Raw genomic sequence first — 21,462 nt, 5'->3', positions numbered from 1 at the left:
GTTGCATCCACCTAGCAACATGTGAACGACCTGTGCATATGTGTCTGACCGGCTGTGTCGTGGCTGTCTGCATGTAGGGCACAACTGGACCTTTTCTTGGCGTCTGGTACTCGGCGGCGATCGTGTAGAGCAGACAGAGTGCTGATTGAGTGGGTGGCCAATGGGAGCAGCCGCAGTAGAGTATGCTGGGCACGGGCTGTGAGTTTTGGCTCAGCAGCTGGGGTGGTATCTCTGAAGGTGTTGGATGCACAGGCGGTGACGTGGCGTGTGGTCACAGCTAGCGGGAAGCCTGTTTGCTGGGCCTTGAAGGTAAGCACACCATCTGCTGGCAGGCGACGGATAAGGCCATATAGTCAACATGTGGCTATAGTCAGTGGACATGGATGAAGTTGTTGGCAACCAGAGTGGTGGGTGTGTCGGAAGTGTCGTAGTGGTCGTCCACTACGAGATCATTATCAACTAGTTTGACACTGATGTCTTTGGGTTTGAAGCCCAGGACGTCGAGGATGATGCATTCTTGGCCTCCAGACTGAAGAGTAGCCATTGTCACGTCGCCATGGGGTGGATCATTGTGGTTAACTTGTGGGCCACTAGGAGTCGTACGGGACAAGACGTGATCAAGGGGGACTCTTGCTGTTTAAGTCTGTGTGGTGAGTCTGTCGTCTTCCTGTTGAGTAAGACGCCAGTGGTATGCAGAGCCCACTTTAAAACTAGAAACGGTCTGGAACATGGAGGCTGTAGAACTGTCATACCATAGCATGATGTAATTGCATTACGATAACGCTTTGTGTGTCAGTGGGAGAAACTCTGGTCGCAGTGTAACAGCTTTGCTGTACGTTTGACAGTACAGCCTTTAAGTCCTGAATAAAATCCTTACGAATGCCTACCAGCACCCATGCCAGACTCTCCATCCTCTGTCTGATGTAGCACAAGAGTGTGGTCTTCAGTTTGTGGTGCAAATGCTCAATTACTCTGTGGGTGGTAACACGGTCGTACGTTTCGAGTAATCTCGCAGAAAGGACACAGTACATCGAACACAGAAGACTCTAATTGTCTCTCTTGGTCTGAAGAAATGGTTACAGCACATCTAAAATGAGGTATGCGCGTGCCAACGAATGCTCAAGCAGTAGATTGTGCTATGATGTCTTTCACTATTATTGCTGCTAACTAACGTGAGAGTCGATCAGTTTATTGGGATTAGTGAAACGTCTACTCCGTTAATAACGGTCATTGAGAAAAGGTGCTGGATCAAAATTTTATAAATTAAGACTTATTATTAAATCCCTTCACGTAAGGGTTTTTTCATTCCTCGGTACTTACTCGCTGTAATTTCTACAGTAATTTTATAACAGCTTCAGTCATTTTGAAGGCATTAATCATTCAAAGAATTAAGTTAGATTCACTTCAATTGTTTAAAGAAATGGAATTCGCTTTAAGCGAACATATAAAAAGAAAACATGCATTCACTTTTACATTAAAAAAAAAAAACTTTCAGTAAAACCTGGCGCTGACCTAAGTTTCAAGGGGACAACTGTCATGGGTGTTCAAAACAAGTTACTCATGCACAAAGATAGTTTAACCAACACTGGTTGCCTATACCACCTCGTTAATTAGAGCTTATCAGTAGTTTTATTAGCCGGATGTGGTGGCCGAGCGGTTCTAGTCACTTCAGTCTGGAACAACGCGCCTGCTACGGTCGCAGGTTCGAATCCTGCCTCAGGCATGGATGTGTGTGATGTCCTTAGGTTGGTTTCAGTAGTTCTAAGTCTAGGGGACTGATGACCTCAGATGGTAAGTCCCATAGTGCTTAGAGAAATTTAAGCAGAGTAGTTTTACTGACAACGTGACTCGTGCATGTGGTGTAATTTATATGTATTTGCAGATGCTGGTGCTGATTCCGCGTTTAACATTTGACGATACCACTATGGCTGCAGTACATTAGGATTTTGTTTTTATCAAACAGATCTGACGATGATCATTAAAGACCGAAACCGTTAATCTGTTAAACAAAAAAGATTGTGACCAGAGATGTAAATTAACGGAAACGTATGACAAGAGTAGCAAAGTGACCAATAACAATTCACAAGTCATGAGAAAATAAACAAAAAATTATGGAAGTGGTTACAGAAACCTACTTATTTCACTTACAAAGAATAATGGTTTTCCTCTTTTACGACCAGAACGGCCTTGGTTTGACTATGCCCTTTTCCTTTGGGCTGGGCACAGAGCTGTCAAGCCTGCACCAAGTCACCTGCCATCATAAACACACCAGAGAACACACGAAAGGCAAATTGAACAATCTTCTGGAACAAACAGAGAAGTGACATTACTTTAACAGAGTTGACACACACGCACACGCGCGCACACCACACTTACACACACACACACACACACACACACACTCACACGCTTCCTCTTACGCAACTGGACAATTCAGGAAAACAATGTTTGAGAAAAGTACTGAAGCCATAATAGTAATAGCTTCTTCCCTGTTAACCTCAAATAATAGATGGTTACCCAAAAGGTTCGTAATCCGTCACCACACCACACCATTACTATTTGAAGTTACTGGTAAACATTTGAACTGCTGCTATCCACCCTAGAGGGTTTAGCAAATTTAGCATAGCCCCACAAATACACAAGTTCCCAAGTGCAGTCACCAAGTTATCGATTGTCCGTATCTGTAATGATGCCCGGCTATGAGCCGTGGTAGAAAATGCTGTTTTGAAGAGCACGCCGCAGAGCGTAGAGTGAAGCAGTCCCCTTCCGTTTCTGGCGGTGGTGCTGCTGTGGCAATCACAGCTTTGGTGTCTCCCTCCGGTGGGAAAGGGGAAATGTTACCTGTTCACGTGAATTTAAGAGGCGCTATGAGCTCACCATTCGGTCAGTCTGGGTCAGTCTCTCGTTCCCAGCTTGCTAGTCAGTCTCTCGTCGGCTTTTTTTAGGCAACTAGTGTCTGTCTGCCGTTCGGTGTGCTAGTGCTACTGCTAGTGTGCTAGTATGTGTCGTCCGTCAGTAAGACAACTCAGCGAGTGGTCTCCCGGTCTGGGCATAGTTCCTGCATCCGAGTTTGCGCGTTAGGCCGCCAGTCTGCTCGAGTTTGCTCACGCTATGGTCATTGGCGTTTGGATCGATCGATCGGTTGATCCGTCGCGCACTGAGACACAAGATGACTTGTCCGTCTTGAGCGTCGGCGCATGTGAGGTCGCCACCTGAGTCCAGTGGACCGCGGCGTATAGCGACGAGTAGTGACTTCGCGGTCGACACGAGAGCAACAGGAGTCAACACACGACATCGGTCTGGCCGGTGCGAGCTGCGACGCCGTGAGATGGGAAATCGGCACGCCTTCCTGTGTCCGTTGAAGCGGCTGGCAGCGGGCAGTTCGGGAGAGCGATTTGGGGTGCTGTTCCAGGTCTTCTCGATAAATCTCAGTTTATTAGAAGTTATGTGATTAGTGATATGTTGCTTGATTTACTCTTGTTAAATTCTACTTGTTTTCTTGGTGAGGTAACCAGCCGTTTTGCTTTCAGTTCGTCCCACCATTCTTCTCGGTTTGCCCAACCACGGGAAGGTGGTTGTTTATAAATAGGGTGATCCGTTTTTCCATTGTGGAGTAGGGGCGGGTTAGAGCAACCAGAGGTTCGGGTTGTTCGGTAATGTCTCTATCAATCTACTGTACGTTATTAGCTGCCTCTGTCATGTTTCCCGGATTTGGTGTCTTAACGAATTTATTGCTTGGAGTGTAACGGCCTATTGTCTAAAATATGTTTTGATCTTTGGAAACTTTGATATTATCGTCTATGATCTTGAGAGGTGGCATCTGTGTACTGTAGAGCACCTTGACTATTGTTTGGCCAACCTTGTATAATTTTATATAAGGTTGCATTTCATGGAGTTTTATTTAAATGGTCATTAGGGTACATAAAGTTGCCACATTTCCTCCGTAAGACCTTACTTACAAGTTAAAATCAAGTTGCACCTTCGGTGGCAGGTTAATCTTTAAATTTTAGTGTTTTGTACTATTCCCTCCCTCCTACGTGGGGAGGGGGTGCATAGCTTGTGTGCTTGTGTAAATTTTTTAAACACTTAGTTTTAAGTTATCTGGTGTGTTGCAGATTTGCACCAGTGTAGTCCTTCAGAGGCTGTTGTGAGCGGTCGTAACAACAGCAGTGTCAAAAGGGAGCAGCAAGGTCCTCTGCCCGAAAGCTCGTACAGTCAAAATTTGTTTCTTTCTGCCTCTGAATAAATTGTAACTTTTGATATTTAGAGGGAGCTTTCTGATTATAATTTAAATCTGATTCTTTTAGAAAAGGCTTTTAGTCCTTATTTAAGTGAATAAAATTCCCATTTGTTAAAAGAAATTTGGTTATGATTCCATCAGTTACTCCATGGCAACTACTTCCACACTTACATAGTGTAATTAAATGTGCTAATGTTCTTGACGAATCGCTATTAAATAAAATAAATTCTTAAGAATATTCTTTGAAAATAAATGACGGTTCAGGTACGATGACAAGCGCGCCAATACTCTTGTCTGACCGAAATCGAAATACATTAATGCTGAACGCAGTGTCAGCTTCGCAGCCGTATCTTGCTACTTCTGCACGTCGCCGTCCAGATCAGCTGCCAGCAGCAGAGCGTCCTGCGCCTCCTCGCGGCTTCCTCGACAGCAACCGACCCGTGCAGGTTCACAGATTTCGCTCTCCACAGAGCGTACGTCTATGAGTGCGCTATCAGCGATATAGCACAGTACAAACCGATAGGGCGAGCTTGTTGTGGACACATTAACTTGGTATTTACGGACCTCCGATTCTCGGAGACAGCCAAAGAGATCCACGTGCACGTATCAAAATTGAGCACGCGGTTTATCAAAGATGCCGAGTGGATGAGGCATGTGGTGAACGATCGTTCTGTGATATTACGCTAAGCAGGTCTGCAACAAGGTGTGGCAATCTTGTTTGACATTCGCCCTCATGAATCGTTTGGTTATGAGCCAGATCATATGTCGGAAACCATGGTGGGCCAAGTCGTAAAGCTGTCCAAACCAGGTAATTATTAGTGGTTCGATATATAACTTAAAGCTGACATTGTTGAGTGAGTCCGTTATGGATGTATCATGGTCTTCGTCATATGATGACTTGGTCGTGTCGATATGGAATGAAATAGCACTGATGCACGAGAGGTGGTCAGTGACTATGTTGTTGCCACCACGTAAATGCTGTAGGTCCTACATCTATTGCATAGTGAGATCAAGGTGTCGATAACGGCAGGGATTCACATTCCTTCAAGATTACTAAATTCCATCAGCAAGTGGTTTGTTATCTGTATAGATCACATGTCTGCCTTCAAGATCCTCATTCACATATCAGACTGCTTAATACACAGACAGTAGCTCGTGAATGTGGACCATTCTGACTTTGTGTCCATGAAATTTTAAGAGAAGAAACGGAGTGGCTGTTGTTCACCTGCAAAAACTCATTGTAGGATTGCACCTATCACTAACATCTGTTGTGACCATCAGTTGCGCATCTGGAATGGTGTGTACTAGGGTGATAACTTTCAAGAGGCCGACTTTAGCGTGATCGGAAACAGCTTTAGTGCTAGAAGTGTACAAAAAATTCCTCTTACCTTGTGTGTTTGACTCAACAACGGCATCAGTGATTGGTGCCTGAATCGCTCCTATGTGTGCCATCTAACGTCAGTAAAGTTATGGCTGCGTAGAAGGCATGTTAGATAATGTATGTTTGAAGGGATGGTAATTGTAAGATGAATTTCGCTTGTTAGGACATGGATTTGATGCCTTCGACTTGACAGAGTGTCTGAGGAATGGCACTTCGGTTTTGTGCAACTTTCAGTTTACTTTGTTAATGACAAGCCCTCATCTTGGGGTATTAATATCGCACTGGGGATGACCAATTTGGTAGACTTCTCCAATCAGAATAGGGAGAAGTATCAATAATTTAGATGACAGGACATTAAAAAATAATAATTTTATTACGACAATGGACAATACAGCACAACTGCATTACATGAGGTTCTAGACCAGTCTGTCATTGCTGTGACCTCAAAGATATTCCACACAGCCACGGAGACTGGTCAGAAGCGATGTCCCTACAAGCTCATCGTGGATCTACAAGTTCTATACTAATTTAACTTATCAATTTTAGCTTCATCCGTTTAGTTTTTACTTTGCGTAAGCATCCTATATTCAAGAGAAACTTAAAATAAATCATCCATATCACTTGATTAAATAAATCTCTTGTGTGACTGCATTGTTCCTACATGCATTTTATGTTCTAACCAACAAACTAGATTTGAATTATATTCATCAGTTTTTATGTGAAATTTACTTTACGTATTTTCAGACGCTTACATCGAAAGTTGTCAGCATTTGTCTCAAGCAGTTTCTTGACATCCAGAGACTGCAGATACATTTTCTTCCTCCAACGATTCTATGTAGGTAGGTAGGAAAAGAGCAGATTTACATCTTTTGAATTGACATGTGGAAAACACCTTGGTGAATTTATGTCAAAATGCTATGACGTAAAATCGAACACATTAGTGAAGCCTGCATTCTTATTAAGACACAATGAATAACTATTTATACCTTGGAAATACGAAATAGAAATCGAATTAGAGTGATGTTTTGTAAAAATATAAATTTACGTTACCAGATTAGACATACATACAATACAGACCACATCATTGAAATAAATAATTAGTATTATAATATATAATAACGCTTCCCTTGTTTTAGGCTGTGTGGTATGTGTGTATCTGCATGTGTGGGAATTTGTTATATTGAGAACAGAAGATGTGAGACACTGAAACGAAACAGTAGAGGTCTAGTCAGTACAGAATTAACATCTCCATTGCAATGTTACATTGTAGTCGCAGCGAATTTACAGCTCGATGCGGCTACAGCTCTCTTCTTGGATAAATGTTATCTCTGATCTATTTCAGGTCCGGGCTGTAATCTTATTAAAAGAATATATTTTGAATTACTAATTTAAAGTTTCATGCTTCGTATCATCTGATAGTCTTTCATCTAGTCCTTTCTTTATAAACAACGTTATTAGTTACATAGTATTCCTGTTAGCCAAACTTGCAATAGTGTTAATTTTGTTGTCAGTAGTTCCCGTCAATGTCAGAATAACTAATTTTGCTATTTATTTTGCTACCAATGGGCTTTAATTAGGGGTTCCATATTTGGGATGTTACACTGGCTATATATCATCAGAAAATCATCTTCCACACAATCCCCAAACTTGCAACAACTAGAAGTGCGAAAACTATCGCACGATCTGCTTAACAGCGCATCCAAGCTGCTGACAAGAACAATTCACGAAGATTGGAAAAGAAAGGTGAAGATCTGTTAGGTGGCGATCAGTTTGGCTGAGGAAACAGAGAGGAACCACAATGGCAATTCTAAAGGATTTGTCGCTCTTGAAAAAGTCTTCGAGAATCTAAAATGATGGAAGCTATTCGAATTCTGAGAAAAATATGGGTAAGCTTTAAGAAAAGACTGGTGCTGGCACCATATGTACAAGAACCAAGAGAGAACAATAAGAGTGGAAGACCTAGAACGAAGTGCTCGGATTAAAAAGGGAGTAAGACAGGGATGTGGCCTTTCTCGCCAACTATTCAATCTACACGTGGAAAAAGCAATAAAGAAAATAAAAGAAAGATTCGAGAGTGGGTTTGAAAGTCAAGGTGAGAGGATATTAACGGTAATGTTGGCTGACGTAGTTGGTAAGCTCAGTAAAAATGAAGAAGGTTTACAGAATCTTTTGAACGGAATGAACAATCTGACAAATGCAGAATATGGATTGAGAATAAGACGAAAAAGACGAACGTAATGAGAAACAGCAGAGACGAGAACAGCGAGAAAGTTAACATCAGTACTGGTGATATCATAGTAGATTAACTTAAGGAATTCTGCGGTGTAGGCAGGAAAGTGACTCATGACGGACGGAGAGTATAAACATCAGGCTAGCAGTGGCAAAAAGGGCATTCCTGGCCGAGAGAAGCCTGCTAGTGTGAAACATAGACTTAATTTGAGGACGATATTTCCGAGAATGTACGTTTGGGGCAAAGTGTTGTATAGACCTTGAGACAACCAGAACTTAAGAGGGTCGAAGAATAGGAGATGTAATGCTACAGAAGATTGATAAAAATTTAATGGACTGATAAGGTAAGGAAAGAGGAGTTTCTCCCACAGAATCGGCGAGGTAAGGAATATGTGGGAAACACTAGTAAGGAGCGACTTGATGATAAGACCTCTGTATAGCCGCCAAGGAATGACTTCCCTGGCAGTAGAGGAAGCTGTAGAAGGCAACAACTGTTGAAAAGAACTGGAACACATACAGCAAATAACTGAGGCCACAGGTTGCAAGTGCCACTCCGAGAGAAAGAGAATGGCACAGGGGCAGAGTTCGAACTAGTCAGAGGGCTGATGACTCAAAGGGGGACGTACCCCGGGTTCGGTGCACGGCTGGTGTGGGATGGGTGCGTCGCAGGGCGGCTGACCACACCCTGCAACAGCGGCACGCGGCTGGTTAAGCAACGGCAGACGGGCCGCTGCGATCAATACGGCTGGGCAGCGAGGCCTGACTCCGCCGCGCCTCGCCGGCTCAGCTGGATGAAATCCCGAGCACACCGTACCAGACGAGGCCCCACCCCCTCCAACCCCTCCAGACCCTTCCACTTCACCACCTGCTCCTCCACCATTCACACCTGCCAACCTAAGCGTGCTACGTCCTCCGCTCTGTCCTCCAGTCAAGTGTTTGTCAGTAACTGGCCTGGCGTAACCCATCTTGATGGGACACTGTTTTGAAATTTTATTTCTAAAAACTGTGATTGCATTGTACATGACTGATGACAAGTTCCACGACTATTTCTGAACTTCAGATGCAGTCGGAGAATTTAATTTTAACCGTTACTGTTATCGATATTTAGCATACAACACACGAATCTAAGAAATGTAATCCATTGCTAGAATATTCCGGGCTTCCATGCGGTTGTCGAGTACATTTTACATTAAATCTTAAAGTGAAATCCATTCAACCACTGCCTAATAGCCCAGAAAATTTTATTAATTATAACATTGTGTAAATCTAACATTTTAGAATCACCAGTTACGCCTTTCTAGTGTCATGCCGCCATAATAGGACTGTCTTCCTCCAAGCCTCCATATACATGCAATTAAAAACCGCCAAATAGTCCCAAGCTATATTCAACAATAAAATCGTCATCTACGCAAAGGTGGTGGTTTTGGCATCGAGCATTTCGGGTCGAACGGTGGATATCTTTACTAGCATCTTGAATGAGGTTATTTCAAGATTTTACGATAGTTTAATGGAAAAAGTAGTACATTATAAACGCTGTGTTGACGACACGTTGTTGTCGTAGACGGAACTGAGGTCGACAGTGCTAGAACTGACAGTTAATTGAATATTTTCCACTATATTACCGAAATTTATATTATTCCCGTTTTGTATCATGAGGTAATGAGGCAAGACAGTTTGCGTACGTGTAACATCTTTAGGAAAAGAATAGCAACAGATGTGATTCCTAAGTTGTCATGCTGCCCTCTAATTTACAAAGGATCATCGTTTAGAATATAACTGACCAGACTCATTACTATACCAATGAGTGCAGCAGGTAGATGAAAAATTATTAAGCAAATATAAAGTAACAGTATTGATATAAACATTGGGAATTATTTTATCCATGAGGGAAAATAGCAATAGAAAAACGAACTGGCTAAGTTTAAAATGTCGATACCGTCCAGTACTTGGGGGAAATATCAGAGAAGCAGACGAACAAATGTAAATATAATGACACAATTTCAGACTTAACTGGTTCGTGTGTAGGTGGGAATTAAAAGTAGACTGGCGGCAAAGAAGAGTTTGGATGTGGAGAGCGGCGTGCCAGGGTAATCGGTGCAGTTGTCTGAAAGGCCGTGACACGGTAGTTTAGTGGCTAACAAACCTCCCCAGTAAGCAAGAGACCCGGGTTCAATTCCTGGCCTTGGTACGTCACTCTCCGCTTCAGTCTATATACATAAGAACGTATTTAATCTGTACAGGGTCCGGTTGGTATTCAAAGCGAAAAACGTAGTAGGATATAGGTAATGCCATGATGCTGGCAACGGGATTAGAATGCTGGAAAAAGTGATTGTACATAAAATACACAGTTCATTTTGTGACGAAGTATATAGCACAGTGGTAAGAAAATTTTCGATATGGAAGAAAGAGCATACTAATCCATTTAGACTGGGAAATTATGATAAATCGGTGGTTGCCAAACTTATGTGACAGGTCGGGGACTGAAGAGATCATCGTGACGAAGAAAGGAAGACAGCTTGAGCTGCTTCTTGAAGAACTCGAAATAGCAGTTTACCGAGATACATTGTATAGTTTGCTTAATATGTGTATGCAAGCGTGATAGAGCATTTAAACTGCCTTCATCGGGATTATGTATCTTTATTTTTTACTTTTTTTATGCCACAATTCTCATTTTTTTTTAGGTTGGGCGAACAGAGAATAAGGTGTTGCCGACTTTAATGGAAGACGTGGATTTTAAGGCCGAATATTTTTATTTTATGTTACGATTATTTCGTGCTTTTTAGTTGCGTATGTACGAAGGCCTCCCCCCATGAACCATGGACCTTGCCGTTGGTGGGGAGGCTTGCGTGCCTCAGCGATACAGATAGCCGTACCGTCGGTGCAACCACAACGGAGGGGTATCTGTTGAGAGGCCAGACAAACGTGTGGTTCCTGAAGAGGGCAGCAGCCTTTTCAGTAGTTGCACGGGCAACAGTCTGGATGATTGACTGATCTGGCCTTGTAACAATAACCGAAACGGCCTTGCTGTGCTGGTACTGCCAACGGCTGAAAGCAAGGGGAAACTACAGCCGTAATTTTTCCCGAGGGCATGCAGCTTAACTGTATGATTAAATGATGATGACGTCCTCTTGGGTAAAATATTCCGGAGGTAAAATAGTCCCCCATTCGGATCTCCGGGCAGGGACTACTCAAGAGGATGTCGTTATCAGGAGAAAGAAAACTGGCGTTCTACGGATCGGAGCGTGGAATGTCAGATCCCTTAATCGGTAGGTAGGTTAGAAAATTTAAAAAGGGAAATGGTTAGGTTAAAGTTAGATATAGTGGGAATTAGTGAAGTGCGGTGGCAGGAGGAACAAGACTTTTGGTCAGGTGACTACAGGGTTATAAACACAAAATCAAATAGGGGTAATGCAGGAGTAGGCTTAATAATGAATAGGAAAATAGAAATGCGGGTAAGCTACTACAAACAGCATAGTGAACGCATTACTGTGGCCACGATAGATACGAAGCCCACACCTACTACAGTAGTACAAGTTTATATGCCAACTAGCTCTGCAGATGACAAAGAAATTGAAGAAATGTATGATCAAATAAAAGAAATTATTCAGATAGTGAAGGGTGACGAAAATTTAATAGTTATGTCTGACTGAAATTCGGTAGTAGGAAAAGGGAGACAAGGAAACGTAGTAGGTGAATATGGACTGGGGCAAAGAAATAAAAGAGGAAGCTGCCTGGTAGAATTTTGCACAGAGCACAACTTCATCATTGGTTCAATCATTGGTTCAAGAACCATAAAAGAAGGCTGTATACACGGAAGAAGCCTGGAGATACTGACAGGTATCACATAGACTATATAATGGTAAGACAGAGATTTAGGAACCAGGTTTTAAATTTTAAGACATTTCCAGGGGCAGATGTGGACTCTGACCACAATCTATTGGTTATGACCAGTAGATTAAAACTAAAGAAACTGCAAAAAGTTGGGAATTTAAGGACATGGGACCTGGATAAACTAAAAGAACCAGAGGTTGTACAGAGTTTCAGCGAGAGCATAAGGGAGCAATTGACAGGAATGAGGGAAAGAAATACGGTAGAAGAAGAATGGGTAGCTTTGAGGGATGAAGTAGTAGAGGCAGCAGAGGATCAAGTAGGTAAAAGGACGAGGGCTAGTAGAAATCCTTGGGTAACAGAAGAAATATTGAATTTAATTGATGAAAGGAGAAAATATAAAAATGCAATAAATAAAGCAGGCAAAAAGGAATATAGACGTCTCAAAAATGAGATCGACAGGAAGTGCTAAATGGCTAAGCAGGGATGGTTAGAGGACATATGTAATGATGTAGAGCCTTATCTCACTATGGGTAAGATAGATACTGCCTACAGGAAAAGTAAAGAGGCCTTTGGAGATAAGAGAACCACTTGTATGAACATCTAGCTCAGATGGAAACCCAGTTTTAAGCAAAGAAGGGAAAGCAGAAAGATGGAACGAGTATATAGAGGGTCTATACATGGGCAATGTACTTCAGGACAATATTATGGAAATGGAGGAGGATGTTGATGAAGATGAAATGGGAGATATGATACTGCGTGAAGAGTTTGACAAAGCACTGAAAGACCTGAGTCGAAACAAGGCCCACGGAGTAGACAACATTCCATTAGAACTACTGACGGCCTTGGGAGAGCCAGTCCAGACAAAACTCTACCATCTGGTGAGGAAGATGTATGAGACAGGCGACATACCCTCAGACTTAAAGAAGAATATAATAATTCCTATCCCAAAGAAAGCAGGTGTTGACAGATGTGAAAATTACCGAACTATCAGTTTAATAAAGCTGCAAAATACTAACGCGAATTCTTTACAGACGAATGGAAAAACTAGTAAAAGCCGACCTCGGGGAAGATCAGTTTGGATTCCGTAGAAATGTAGGAACACGTGAGGCAATACTGAGCCTACGACTTATTTTAGAAGCTAGATTAAGGAAAAGCAAACCTACGTTTCTAGCATTTGTAGACTTTGAGAAAGCTTTTGACAATGTTGATTGGATTACTCTCTTTCTAATTGTGAAGGTAGCAGGGGTAAAATACGGGGAGCGAAAGGCTATTTACAATTTGTACAGAAACCAGATGGCAGTTATAAGAGTCGAGGGACATGAAAGGGAAGCAATGGTTGAGAAGGGAGTGAGACAGGGTTGCAGTCTCTCCCCGATGTTATTCAATCTGTATATTGAGCAAGCAGTGAAGGAAACAAAAGAAAAATTCGGAGTAGGTATTAAAATCCATGGAGAAGTAATAAAAACTTTCAGATTTGCCGATGACATTGAATTTATGTCAGAGACAGTATAGGACTTGGAAGAGCAGTTGAACGGAATGGACAGTGTCTTGAAAGGAGGATATAAGATGTACATGAACAAAAGCTAAACGAGGATAATGGAATTCAGTCGAGATAACTCGGGTGATGCTGAGGGAATTAGATTAGGAAATGAGACCATTAAAGTAGTAAAGGAGTTTTGCTATTTGGGGAGCAAAATAACTGATGATGGTCGAAGTAGAGAGGATATAAAATGAAGACTGGCAATGGCAAGGAAAGCGTTTCTGAAGAAGAGAAATTTGTTAACATCGAGTATAGATTTAAGTGTTAGGAAATACTTTCTGTAAGTATTTGTAAGAGTGTAGCCATGTGTGGAAGTGAAATATGGACAATAAATATTTTTTAGAAGAAGAGAACAGGTTTCGAAAAATGGTGCTACAGAAGATTGCTGAAGAGTAGATGGGTAGATCACATAACTAATGAGGAAGTATTGAATAGAATTGTGGAGAAGAGAAGTTTGTGGCACAACTTGACCAGAAGAAGGGATCGGTTGGTAGGACATGTTCTGAGGCATCACGGGATCACCAATTTAGTATTAGAGGGCACCGTGGAGAGTAAAAATCGTAGAGGGAGACCAAGAGATGGATACGCTAAGCAGATTCAGAAGGATGTAGGTTGCTGTAGGTACTGGGAGATGAAGAAGCATGCACAAGATGGAGTAGCATGGAATGCTGCATCAAACCAATCTCAGGACTGAAGACCACAACAACAACTTGTATGATGGAGTGAATGCGGGTAGGGTGATAATGGGAGCGTGAATATAGAATCGCGTAGAGGTGGATTAATTTCTCATAATTGTATAGGCTAAATTTCGATACTTCCTACCTTCACAAAAGTTCTTCTAGTGAACCAGATGGATAAAGCGTAAAAATAGTCGATATCTCTTTTGACGATACATTGGGCAGTCTTAAAATACAGACATCACAATTGGCATTTGAGGAACAAAGCATCCACTAAATCTGAGAATTGATGTCGGGATAAGGTACATACGAACAACTCGGTGCCGCGGTATCCCTACAGTAGACGCGCGCATCTTCTATCTGTGAATGTAAAAAAGTACACAAATGGTTATGATTATATAGCTATTCAATAATCCTCCTTATATTCTAATCTGCAATGCATGTATTGATAACTGCTATTTAATCTCTCAAATTAATGTACTATAACTTATAATTTCTAAATGCCATGCGTACTTCGTCGTTGCCCTCAGTGTTAATGCTGGTGACATGCTCCGTCTTATTCTGAAAAAGTCTCGTTATCTCTGTAAAACAACAGCAGCCGAATTGAAGCTGACGTCATCCGGACTGCAGGTTTGATCACAATATTAGTTCTCTACTGGTGACACAATTGGAGGTGTATTCCCTTCCCTTCCTCTGACCTTTGAACTAACCGATACATTTAGCTACAAGGGGCTCTGTGGCGGATTACAAACAACGGTGGAACTGGACGTTTCTCAAGTTATCAAATTTTGCCACAGGTGAACGAAGTGATTTATGTGAGACATAGATCATAAATCCCAAGTCAAACTATGAATAGAGCTCGAGACACTCCTGTCTGTTTTCCAGAAATTTTAGTAGGCATGGCTAAACCAATACTGCCACCAAACTGCGTATGAACCAGCTTCCTGCAAGCTCCCTCTTGTCTCCTATCGTTTGTACCACCACCCTCCCCTCAAATTTCCAATTTCCAACCGTTACTCCTTGGTGCCTCAGGATGCGTTCTACCAACCTCCTTCCTCTCTTTCATAACACTTCTTTTGAACAAAGTTATTTTCTTCCAATTCAGTCAGTACCTCCTCATTAGCTACTCATAAATCTTCAGCATTGTTCTTTAATACCATATTCTGTAAGTTTGTATTTTCCTCTCGACTGAACTGTTTGTCATCCACAATTCCTGGCGTATAAGTCCACGTGTCAGAAAAATACTCTCGAAAAAAAGCGTTTTAAACGAAATTTTGTATTAATTATTAAGAAATTTCTGTTTTTGTGAAACACTGTCCTTGTTATTTTCAGTCTGCAATGTTGTCTCATTTTCTGATCTGTTTCCATTGTCGTCTTCTGATTCAATACGACTGCACTCCATTTGTGGATGTTACGTCGTAGAATTAGAAGGAATAAGGCTCTGGCAGCAGCTTGTGCAGATTATTGTCTCTATAACGATACCCTTTAACTTGCTGTGTCCTCGACAATGGACGTAACCGGAGCTGGCACCACGGGTGGCGCTTTGAATTTCCCCACCAACCACAAGCGTGGTTCGATCTGCGAACTCTGTGCCACCGCCAATGAGAAGGACTTATGGACTTCCTTGTTATAACAAGCGGCTGACACTGGCAGCAACGGACATTTCATGCTCGTCGTTGACGTGCGGAAGTTCTAGTATAGAGTTGCAGGTTTGCCGTTCGTAACTACAGTTCATAGTGGAGATCAGCTGCCAGACTAAGTCTACAAGTGGAGTCGCCTATAGCCTTTGCGTTGGGAGAAGTGTTTACTAGAGTGACTGGCAGTGTGGCTCCCAGGACGAACGTACTCTTGTTGACATACTATTCAGTAACGCAAACCTCGACAGACCACTGCGCAGTCCTATCTCTTCAGAAGTGCATCCAGCGAGTGGCTGCAACTTTGGTTAAATACCACAGTGCAGTAAAGTGAATATTTATGTGTCACTAACTTTTGTGCTCTGTCACAGTTCCTCTGAACACCTCAGAGTACGTAAACCTAATGCGACGTGTGCGAGCTGTTCTGCCTATACGAACCGTACACATCATCGCCAAAGCAAATATTGCTACAGCCTTCAAAGATCTTAACGTACGACTTCACACAATCAGTACTCTTTTAAATAAAAAATATTATCTGGTCTATTAAACAAAACTGGGCTACAACACTAACAATACTTACAATACCTGGTCCGTGGCCATAATCAGTTAAAGGCAACTGTTTTCCGCAAAGAGCGAAATGGCTTGAAGTTTTACGAAATCTTACATAGGGTATTTTGCTCAAAACACCAAACCATTTACCTCTTTGTAAAATCATGAAATTCTCGTAATCGAAAAAAACAGTGTGGATTTACATCGTATGAAGTTAATAGTGAAAATGCGATTCAGGTTATGACAGCTGGCCTGTGTGCCCAAGCGGTTCCAGGCGCTTCAATCTATAACCGCGCGATCTCTACGGTCGCCGGTTAGAATCCTGCCTCCGGAATGGTTGTGTGTGATGTCCTTAGGTTAGTTAGGTTTATGTAGTTCTAGGGGACTGATGACTTCAGATGTTATGTCCCATAGTGGTCAGAGCCATTTGCACCATTTTGAAGTTACGACAGTGAAATCCGAATATCGATGACAATTGAGACCACACAATTTCGATACAAATTTATATTCTGCATGTGACTGAAAGAGAACTTAACGACTTTGGAATGACATAGAAATTCATTGAGATAAATTCTGTAGCAAACAGCCACCAGTTTCATTCAAGTAGTGCATCGGTACCCATTCCGCCACCACCAGCGGCATCGTAGTGTACACTTAGAGCGGGTATTGTAACTGCTGCGGACTTTGCTAGCTTGGTGTGTTGATTTCATGAAACGAACTCTGCAACAACTTTTCGGCTTAAGTTTCACAATGAATGTTCTAAAGAACCTTCACATGCGATGCTGCAACTTTAGAAGCAGCTGTGAAGGACGAGATTCTTTGTGATAAAACGATGGACAGGAAACAGTATAGTGTATTCATGATCTTGTTAAAAATACATAGGTTTTGCCGATGGCACAGTTCAGATGTTGTTTGTTGGGGGAGTGTAAGTTATTGCAAATCCAAATTCTGCAGATTATACACATGAAATTAGGAGCATAATTAAAAAACTTTAAAGTCGGTAAAGCTGTGAGTACCGGGCGTGTGTCGTGCTTCGGTAGTTAAAAACAAGAAGAGACAAGTGTAACAAAAAACTGGAAGAGATCCCTTTTGTTCATCGAAACAAAACGTTAATCATCGCTTTAAGAGGCTGCATTTAAACGATATGATAGTCCCTCGCTCGGTGGAAAATTATTATCCTCCGTTTGACGAAATATCATGATTCACACATGACGTATTACTCTGCTCATTGTACAATATTTCTTCAGTATCTGTCCTTAAGAGGCTGCTGTATATGAGTCATAGCATACTCAAGTCAGAAATGACTAAACATCCAGAGGTGTGTGCTAAAAAGTTCGTTAAATTAAAAGCCAACAATTCAAGATAAAACAAGCAGATACATAATTAAATTGTACTTTAGTCAGGAACCTACTTTACATAATAAAAGGGGGAAGGAGGAAAGTGCTTTTGTTTCTAATACTGGGAGTGTAAATGGGTACTCCATATTCATAATAATAAACTATCAAACGAAATTATTAACAACACATTCCCACTACGTACTTCAAAATATCTAATGCAGAGCAAAATATACAATGTCTGTATGCCCTTCAACTATAGAGAACATGACCTAAGAAGTACGTTTGTAATTCTAATGGAATGTGCTAATTTTCTGTTCAGTTGGAATTATACTTTTCTTACAAACCCTCTATAAGGTGAAGTATAGATGGACATTATATAACAAATTTAGCACCATGTTAGTCCATTTTGGAGTACACACCTCGTTTGTGTTATTAATAATTCTGGTTTCCAGTTTACTGTTTTCCATGAGGAGCACTCATTTTCACTCCAACTATTAACTACAATAATGGAGGTTATTCCACCACCCTCCCTTCCCTCCCTCGTATTTTAATTGTAGTTTCGAACTTGACTGATGTATGATTAAATTATAAAGCCAGTTATGTTAACTTGAATTAAGATTAAATGCGTTTTCAGCTGTGCCTATGGATGTTAACGTGAATATATTATGACTTAAATATTACAATGTCTTTGTAAGGACACATACTCAAAAATATTGGACATCAGATCTGCTGCTATGTTCTTTAATATAATTCCATTAGTATACAGCTTATATAGCATTATTTCATGGAGTGACTTATGACCTGTAAGTTCAGTTTTTATACTTTCTTGAACATGCTGTATGACTTCTCGTACTACATCAAGTGAAGAGCAGAAGACGTATGTACACATTTTTATATGTATGAATTATTAAATAATATTTTATTATTAATTACGTAACGTGGAATTCTGACGCTAGCTATTGTACATCTCACTGCTTTGGGTAAAAATAGATTTTCAGTTGTGTGATATTATTAAGTTACATGGATTTAGTTTATGCCTAATCTCCTGCATATACACTCCTGGAAATGGAAAAAATAACACATTGACACCGGTGTGTCAGACCCACCATACTTGCTCCAGACACTGCGAGAGGGCTGTACAAGCAATGATCACACGCACGGCACAGCGGACACACCAGGAACCGCTGTGTTGGCCGTCGAATGGCGCTAGCTGCGCAGCATTTGTGCACCGCCGCCGTCAGTGTCAGCCAGTTTGCCGTGGCATACGGAGCTCCATCGCAGTCTTTAACACTGGTAGCATGCCGCGACAGCGTGGACGTGAACCGTATGTGCAGTTGACGGACTTTGAGCGAGGGCGTATAGTGGGCATGTGGGAGGCCGGGTGGACGTACCACCGAATTGCTCAACAAGTTGGGCGTGAGGTCTCCACAGTACATCGATGTTGTCGCCAGTGGTCGGCGGAAGGTGCACGTGCCCGGTGACCTGGGACCGGACCTCAGCGACGCACGGATGCACGCCAAGACGGTAGGATCCTACGCAGTGCCGTAGGGGACCGCACCGCCACTTCCCAGCAAATTAGGGACACTGTTGCTCCTGGAGTATCGGCGAGGACCATTCGCAACCGTCTCCATGAAGCTGGGCTACGGTCCCGCAAACCGTTAGGCCGTCTTCTGCTCACGCCCCAGCATCGTGCAGCCCGCCTCCAGTGGTGTCGCGACAGGCGTGAATGGAGGGACGAATGGAGACGTGTCGTCTTCAGCGATGAGAGTCGCTTCTGCCTTGGTGCCAATGATGGTCGTATGCGTGTTTGGCGCCGTGCAGGTGAGAGCCACAATCAGGACTGCATACGACCGAGGCACACAGGGCCAACACCCGGCATCATGGTGTGGGGAGCGATCTCCTACACGGGCCGTACACCTCTGGTGATCGTCGAGGGGACACTGAATAGTGCACGGTACATCCAAACCGTCATCAAACCCATCGTTCTACCATTCCTAGACCGGCAAGGGAACTTGCTGTTCCAACAGGACAATGCACGTCCGCATGTAACCCATGCCACCCAACGTGCTGTAGAAGGTGTAAGTCAGTTACCCTGGCGAGCAAGATCTCCGGATCTGTCCCCCGTTGAGCATGTTTGGGACTGGATGAAGCGTCGTCTCACGGGGTCTGCACGTCCAGCACGAACGCTGGTCCAACTGAGGCGCCAGGTGGAAATGGCATGGCAAGCCGTTCCACAGGACTACATCCAGCATCTCTACGATCGCCTCCATGGGAGAATAGCAGCCTGCATTGCTGCGAAAGGTGGATATACACTGTACTAGTGCCGACATTGTGCATGCTCTGTTGCCTGTGTCTATGTGCCTGTGGTTCTGTCAGTGTGATCATGTGATATATCTGACCCCAGGAATGTGTCAATAAAGTTTCCCCTTCCTGGGACAATGAATTCACGGTGTTCTTATTTCAATTTCCGGTAGTATATATATATATATATATATATATATATATATATATATATATATATATATATAAAACTTAGAAATGTATGACATAAAAACATTATCATAATCATATATATACCATGCATATGTATTTTTACATTCTTCGACACACAGAGAAAAAAAATGAATATGTAGTGATCCCACTGTAAGTGAAACACTGCCATTTGTGTGTTGTTTCTTCGCATTAATGTATGAAATAATGAAGGTACACATGCAACTATATTAGCAAAACACTTCAGATCAATGACCTAAATGACATTTGGTCTGTTAATATCCTAGATCGTTATCAGTGTATTTGACAGCCAGTTCATTGTTTATCATAGACTGAGCCAGTTATACAGTTTTGGCTAAGTGCAAGATGTTTCTCGTAAGTGAAGACATTTATGAGATGTGATGTTGTGATTGCGTCTTTCGTAAGCATTCGAAATTGGCTGTTGGTTCCAAACGACCTCGCATTTTTCTTTATGGTGCACTTCCTTTTTTATCTGTTTTGTCATTGTACAACTATCCAGAATACAGCCGAAGAACGTAACATACCGAAAAATTACAAGGCAGCCACGTGTTATATATAAGCTGTTAGCTGTGCATTGAAAATATGTTTGACAAAGCTTTCAATTTATGAGCGGAAATAACGTTCAGCAATGACAGAATTGCCCATACGTTTGTTACCTTGTATTCACTAACTTGTGTAGTAGCATAAAAACGAAACGGCTCAACTGAGGAATGTGAATTAAAGAGCAGAATAAATACTACTTAACGGTAACTGAATTATCTTTAACGATTTACGCTCCTGTAGTTGCAAGCGTCATATTGCCGCTTTATGAATAAGCGCTTACAACCCAGTCACTGGGAGATGGTACACAAATTTCAAAGAGACGATTCCACTCGTAAAGGTTTTTCTCATTTTTCCGGTTCAAACGCAGCAGTTACCTAGTGCTGTAAAAGCAAATCCCCACAGCTGTCAGTTATGTCACACGTCGGTGCATCTGCCATACAGTACACATAAAAGGTCAAACGAATACGAAAATGTGCCACTCGGCAAATCGTTAAAGTTCAAGTGCACTATAATATTCTACAATATCTGCAATGTGTGTAAAGCGCTACAATGTGTAGGTCATATATTTCAATTTATTTTTCAGCGGTGATGTAAAAAGTCATTTCTATCGTCAACAGTATTTTAGCTTTATACAAAAATTTATACTTACACCTCACAGTGAAGGAGAGAAGGGAGAGAGTGTATTTTTTTGTCCACCTTTTGAATGCATTGTAATCTAGCCACATCATATTTTAAAATTTTGAAAATAATACTTAACGTTTTTAAAGAAGTATCGATTAGATTCTATAAATGTGTTAAATTTTTATTTAAACTTAACCTTTTCATTTAAGTCTCAGTAGCAGAAGTAACTTTCCACAGTGGCAGATATATTAAAATTTTAAGGTTCTAGACCATGCTAACACGTCAATATATCTTTAAAAAGTCTGTTGTGAGTAATAGTCGACAATAATGTTTTTCTTTAAATTTTTTGTGGCTGACATGATGTACCTC

The sequence above is a fragment of the Schistocerca gregaria genome, chromosome 4, assembly GCF_023897955.1.
Source record: "Schistocerca gregaria isolate iqSchGreg1 chromosome 4, iqSchGreg1.2, whole genome shotgun sequence".
Lineage (NCBI taxonomy): Eukaryota > Metazoa > Arthropoda > Insecta > Orthoptera > Acrididae > Schistocerca > Schistocerca gregaria.
Note: the sequence above shows the minus strand (reverse complement) of the source record.